Source organism: Cryptomeria japonica, chromosome 7 (assembly GCF_030272615.1).
Source record: "Cryptomeria japonica chromosome 7, Sugi_1.0, whole genome shotgun sequence".
Classification (NCBI taxonomy): domain Eukaryota; kingdom Viridiplantae; phylum Streptophyta; class Pinopsida; order Cupressales; family Cupressaceae; genus Cryptomeria; species Cryptomeria japonica.
In genome coordinates this window covers 553392454-553400018 of record NC_081411.1, presented here as the reverse complement: position 1 = coordinate 553400018, position 7565 = coordinate 553392454, and positions in this window count along the sequence as shown.

Genomic DNA, 7565 nt, shown 5'->3' with positions numbered 1-7565 from the left:
ACTCTTCCTGCCATTAAACTTACTTACTGGTGTCCACTGGCAAAAATGGATCGGTTAGCCTTAGAAATTAACTCATCAATTTCCTCTTTTGAATTTACAGGATGTACATCTAGAAGTTTTTCAATTTTCAGTTTCTTATATAATTCCATTACTGCAATCCTTTTTGCTTCCAATCTCCTATACAAATCATTGGGTAAGTCATCCACAACTTCAATTAAAACTTTTTTGTATATGTCTAGATGTAAAATTATATTGTTCTCAATGCTTTCCCTATTAGAATCATTAAATGTGTTATACAGTTGGTGTACATTGGCCAAATTTCCATCATCAGTTATCTCATTCAATAAGTCATTCAAAGAAGGGGTAACGGGTTGTTGTTTCTTCTTTGGTGTCAGTTTCTTTGGTGGTCCCCTTACTAACTGTTGTTTCTTCCTCAAAGTCCTTGTTCTCTTAGGTGAAGGAGAGGGTACCGGTGAAGGTTTTCTCTTTCTCCTTTCAACTCTTTTAAACTCTGTTGCCTTGTCATTGTCGGTTCCAAAAGATGTGCCAACTGGTGAAATGTGTGCCTTTGGTCGTAGTCCTTCAAGTTCACTAGCTGATATGCCACTAATGTTCATTACATTTTCCTTGATTTCCTTCACTTTCTTAGAAGCATCTCTAATAAATTTTTCTCTTTTCTTCCTTTGCTTCAATGTTTTTACATCACTTTCAATAGTCTCAACACTACCAAAAACTTGTTTTGATGGTTCTCTCGGTGCATCTAGTAAATATTTAGCATATGTCTCAAGAATGTTAAGATCTACCTCATATCCCATTGCAGTCACCCATACAGTCCTAGGGAGTACAACTTCCATCCATGTCTCATCTTTCTTGATAACAAAATAGATTTCTTTGTTATATTTTTCCACTACACTCTATGGTATCCTTTCTCTAGCTTTCAATTTAGCTTGGAAGGTTTTGAAGTATTCAATTATGTTTTTGTCCTTTGTAGTTCCCATGCCGGTAAAAGCTTCCTGTAATTGTTTTCCTACCGGTATGTCATATCCAAAGTCTTTAGGTCCTATAATAGGGATTTCCTTAGTGAAATACAACATTAAACATACCAAAAGGTTTCCAAAGAGGAATTTCCCTTTCTTATCTCCTTTAATCTTTTTCAAATTGTCAATGAGTTCATCTTTCAGCCATTCACATACATCTATCATTGTATTGTTGTTAACCATCTCATAAGCACTGTTAATACAAAGACTAGAAACTAAATTTAGCCTGTTTGCATGCGTAGTCTTGTATCCTAACACCATACTTAAAAATCTTACATTTATGTCTTTGATATCGTTCACTCTCAGTGATCTATTGTCAGATGTTTCTCTTGTTAAGGTCATCACTTTGTTGTTGGGAATCTTCTTTGTTTTATCAGGTCTGCTACTGGTTGAAGGTAAACCAGTTACTGCCCTAATTGCTTGCCGAGTTATTTTGTAGACAGAATCCAACCATAAGAATTCTCCATGTGCTCTACTCAAAACAATTCTTACTACTTCCTCTGGAAATTGGGGAATGTTCAATATCTCCACAAAACCTAGAGTTTCTATAATTTTGTGTTCGGGTTTGACAGCACCATTTTCATCACAAATCACTTTAGTAAACATTTTCATCAATTCTTCCGAACCTAGTTCTTCTACATTTCAATGTATATAAATCCTAGGGTCTTCTACAAAAGCTACACCTTTAGGAATTTTCAAGAATGCCCCTATAGAGTCTGTTGGCATTACAATAAGTTGGGAGATTATTGGCATTACAATAAGTTTGATGGTTGATGATATTGAGAAGGTTGTTGGAGATGAATGATATAATTGATAAAGGATGATTACTGTCTTAATATTATTATTTTGTCATTGATGTCAAGCAATTGATTTTCTGATTCAGTATGATGTTGCCATATCTTAAAAAGTATGTTTTCATGAGTATAAAGATGTTGGTAAGTGACACAGAAAGAATGTGAAAATGAAGGGGAGTAATAAGTTATTCAATGAGAAACTATTACCGAGTTAGACAGTGATGAGATTATGATGTTTTGATTGTTTTGATATCTTATATATGTGTATTCAAAGACTGAACAAGAAGGGGAAAATATTTCATGAGTAAAGGTTTGATACTATTCTATTTTACCGAACAAGGAGCTAGTCAGTAAACTCCAAGGTTATCGATGTCGGTTAATGAAAGAAAAAGTCACTGAGAAGAAAATGTCTACCGAGTAAAGTTCAGTATTAACCAAGTATCAACCAAGCAGTAACATAATGCATTAAATAAGTGTATACACTATTAAATGCAAGATGCCAATGAGCTAGAGGTTTATTGAAGATAGGAATGTCATGCAAAAAGTTTGTTAAGGATCAACGACAATTAAAAATCAAGAGTACGATCTACAACACAGATTGAATGGTCCTAACCGAGCACAAGTACCAAGAAAGGTATACAAGTTTCAAGGCAAGATAAAATGTTTTTTAGATCGAAGGATACAATGAACCTAGTCAAGTTTGAAGATCTGATGGCTAAGATTAATCATGGGAAATGTGATTAAGGAGATTAAGCAGTTGGGAATTGCTTATAAATAAAGTAATGTTGATGAACAAAGAATGCGGGCAAACTGAAGCACAGTGATGCTACAGAGGTGATTACCGAGTACAAAAGATTGAAGATCTGATTGAAGAATAGATTGAGAAGCCCAACAAGGAGAAAGATGAGTCTTATGACAAGATTATCTTGAGCACATTGAGCACATAGAATCTGCTTTAACATTTTAGATGTGAAGTTGCAGATATATTTTATTACTGTTATTTATGTTTGTAAGTGACAGGAAAACTCTTAATCGAGTGGACTTAACAGTCTTATTTGTAAATCCTCTTGGAAGGTAATATTCTGAATGAGTGTTTGAAATCCTTTGACAACGTCACTTCTAACAAAGTGAAGATTCTAACAGATCTGAGGGAAATCCCTTGACCAGGTCACATCTAGCAATGTGTATGTAATCTTTAACAGGATTTTCTTTTAACCGAGCATACTCTAGAAGAGTATATTTTCTTGTGGGTCCGAAATCCCATAGTGGTTTTTCCCTATTAGGGTTTCCACGTTAAATCTAGTGTCAAATGTGATTTAATGTTTCATGTTTATCTTTTTATGAGTTTGAATGATTTTCAGTCATAAGTTGCATATGAAGTAAATGCTACCGAGGTTGAATCTGATTAGAGTAATTATTATTGAGGTTATCTGATTCACCCCCCTCCCCCTCTCAATTGGTATTAGAGCTTGGAATCTAGAAGAAAAGTTTAAAGGTACTTGAGGCAAGATCCAAAGATGTATAAAAGGGATGCACCAAAGCTGAACAAGTCAAGTTTCACCACATGGCAAAAAAGGATGAAGCTACACTTATTAGGAATTGGAGAGTATGCAACATATTATCTATAGAATGATTACATTGCACCTAGCACCTACCCTATGACAATGGAAGAAATAAACGCAAAGCAAGAACACATTCAAGCAATGATAGAGATAACATCAGCTTTGACCGACTCAGAGTTTAATGATTTAGAAGGTTGTAATGATGCCAAAGCAATGTGGAATAAGCTCACATCTGTGTATGGTGGAGATGAACATGTTCAAAAAGAAAAAGTAGACAGTCTAAGAGGACAACTTGAATCCATGAGAATTAATGAAGGTGAGAACATAATCCAATACAATACAAGGTTAAAAGAAACTGTCAATAAAATCAAAGGAGCAGGAGGAACTATTGAAGAAAAGGATGTAACAAGTAAGTTGTTGAGAACACTTCTACCTGCCTATGCCATTAGAGTCTCTGCAATTAATGAATTGAGGTTTGTACCAAACATGTCAGTCTCTTTGGATGATATTATCGGTAAGCTACATGCTTTTGAGTTAAGTAATTTTGATAACAGTGGGTCTTCGGTAAACAAAGTTGAATCTACATTCAGTTCTTTTTGTCTCAGTGAATCTAAAGATTACAATGATAGAATGTCTAAGTATGCTGAAGGAAATCACAGTGGAGCAAGTGAGAGATTTTGCAAAAACATGGAAGAAGTACACAAACTATATGAAGAAATCAAAAAGCAAGAAGAGTTTGAAGCATTATTGGCTAGAAGGTTATCGAGAGGCAAAGGTAAGTATAAAGAGAAGTTACCTTTAAAATGTTTTAACTATGATAAAATTGGACATATGGCTTCTAACTGTCCTGACAAAGATGATGAAAACAAAGATTACTGAGATGACAGACAGAAAGACAACCAATATAGAAGGCACCGAGACTTCAGAAGGAGAGAAAGAAAGACATGCCTAGTAGCTGATGAAGAATCCAATGATGATAAATCTGATGAGACTGAGATTGAGCAAGATGTATATGTGGCTATCAAAGATGGATCAGATGAAGAAAGGTATGAAGAAAAATCCTTAATATCACACATAAATAAAAATGATTCTTGGATCATAGATAGTGGATTCTCACATCACATGACAGGTGATAAACACAAGTTTGTTAAATTAGAAGATTATGATGGAGGTCATGTAAGATTTGGTAATGATGCTCCATGTCCTGTGAAAGGTAAAGGTTCAATTACACTTCTTGACAATGCTAAATGTGATGATGTATATTGGGTTGAAGGACTAAAATACAATTTGTTGAGTGTAGCACAGCTAAATAATACAGGATACCGAATAGAATTTCAAAAAGGAATTGTCAAAGTTCATGACAAACATGGAAAGTTGGCTGCTACTAGGACTCAAACAAGAGGTAATACATTTCACCTTGACTCAACTCGGAACAATTGTCTGTATGTAAAAATAGAAGATACCTGGTTATGGCATAAAAGGTTTGGTCATGTAAATTTTGATAATCTGATCAAAATAAGTAAGAAGCATCATGTAAGAGGTCTATCGAGCTTGGAAAAACCTGAGAATGCAATATTCCAAGGATTCCAGATGGGTAAGATGACAAAATCAAGCTTTACAAGTAAGTCTTACACTTCTAAAGGAATTTTAGATCTTGTACACACTGATCTTTGTGGTCCTATGAAATTTCAAAGTTACTATGGTGATAAATAATTCATATTATTTGTGGATGATTACTCAAGGATGATGTTAGTTATGTTTCTAAAAGAGAAATCAGAAGCTTTTCAAATGTTCAAATGGTATAAGGAAAGAGTTGAAAAAGAAATAGGAAGACAGTTGAAATGTCTTAGATTTGATAGAGGAGGAGAATTCATTTCTGATGAATTTAATCTATTTTGCAATGATCATGGTATAAAGAGACAAGTGTCAGCACCAAGGACACCACAGCAAAATGGAATAGCTGAAAGAAGGAACATATCAATTGTAGATTGTGCTAGAACTTTGATGATAGAAAAGAGAGTACCTCAAATATTTTGGAGAGAAGCAATAAGCACTACAGTTTACACCTTGAACCAAGTACAACCGAAGAAAGGAACTATGAAGACACCTTATGAAATTTGGTATGATAAGAAACCAAATGTAAGTTATTTTAAAATATTTGGAAGTAGATGTTATGTTCACAAAGATGATAGAAATGGAAAATTTGATCAGAAAAGCGAGGAAGGAACATTTCTTGGTTATTCCTCTAGGAGTAAAGCATTTAAATGTCTGATCAAATCATCTAACAAAATTGTGGAAAGTGCAAATGTGAAAATTGATGAATTTGCAGAAAGGAATGATGAAAGAAACTCCAAAGAACCAGAAGATTATGATGAGTTTGTATATGTACAACCGACAAGTTTTACCGAGAAAGCTAATAAAGAAATTACTCAGTTACTAGGTGATGAAGAAGATCATACAGAGCCTACTGAGCCTATATTAGCAAAATATGTCAGAAGAAATCATGCATCAAGTTATATTATAGGAGATAAGGATGCTCCAGTGATGACAAGGAACAAACTGAGACACAACACATGTCTGATATCCGAATTTGAACCAAGGATAGTAAAAGAGGCATTAAGCAATGAATATTGGGTAAATGCTATGATAGAAGAGATTGATCAAATCAAGAAAAATGAAACATGGACACTGGTTCCAAGACCAAAAGAGAAAAATGTAATCAATACAAAGTGGATTTTTAGGAATAAGCTAAATGAAAAAGGTGAGGTCATTCGGAATAAAGCAAGACTAGTTTGCAAAGGTTATGCTCAAGAAGAAGGAATAGACTATGGAGAAAATTTTGCACCTGTAGCAAGACTTGAAGAAGTAAGAACATTATTGACATATGCTGCTTACAAAAATTTCAAGGTATATCAAATGGATGTTAAATCTGCATTTTTGAATGGTATACTAGAAGAAGAAGTCTATATTGAACAACCTGAAGGATTTAGTGAAGAGAAGAATAAAGATCAGGTATGTAAGTTGAACAAAGGTTTATATGGTCTAAAGTAAGCACCTAGAGCATGGTATGAAAGGTTGCACTCTTACTTATTAAAGATTGGATTTATAAGGACTAGTGAGAACAACAACATGTATATGAAGAATGATGAGAATGGAATACTGATGTCAGACATATTTGTTGATGATATTATTTTTTGTGGAAATGATTATTTATGTAAAAACTTTGGAAATGAAATGTGCAAAGAATTTGAGATGTCATTGATCAGTGAGATAAAGTATTTTATAGGTTTACAAATACTGCAAATGAAAAATGGGATTTTCATTACTCAATCCAAGTATATAAAGGAAATCTTGAAGAAATTTGGAATGGAGGATTCTAAATCGGTAAGTACTCCTATGACTACTAATTGTAAACTATCAAAGAATGATTAATCTACATCTATTGATGAGACACTTTACCGATCTATGATTGGAAAGTTGCAATATGTAGTTCACAACAAGCCTGATATAGCAAATGTAGTAGGTATAGCTGCAAGATTTTCTGCAGATCCCAAAGAAACTCATATGATAGCAGTCAAGAGAATTTTTAGATATTTGAGAGGCACTGAAGATTATGGTCTACTATATGAAAAGAGGAATGATTTTGACTTAAAAATCTATACTAATGCTGATTGGGCAGAAAATATTGATGACAGGAAAAGGACAAGTGGTGGAGCTTTCTTTTTGGGAGAAATACTAGTAAGTTGGCTTAGCAAGAAACAAGGATGCATTTCACAGTCAACAGCTGAAGCTGAATATGTCGCTACAACATTGAATTGTACCAATATATCATGGATCAAACAACTGTTGGAAGGAATGAATGAGAAAGTTACCGGGCCAGTAATTATATTTTGTGATAATACAAGTGCTATTAACATTTCAAAGAATCTAGTAATGCACTCTAAAACAAAACATATCTCTATAAAGTATCATTCTCTTAGAGAAGAAGTTCAAGAAAAGAATGTTGTGCTGGAATATGTTAGCACAAAGGAACAAATTGTAGACATCTTCACAAAGCCACTGCAAAGGGACACTTTTGAGTATCTCAGAAGTAAGTTAGGGGTCCTACCCCTATCTAGCACTCACTGACAGAGTTCGGTGACAACATCAATTCTTTGACTCCAAAGATTACA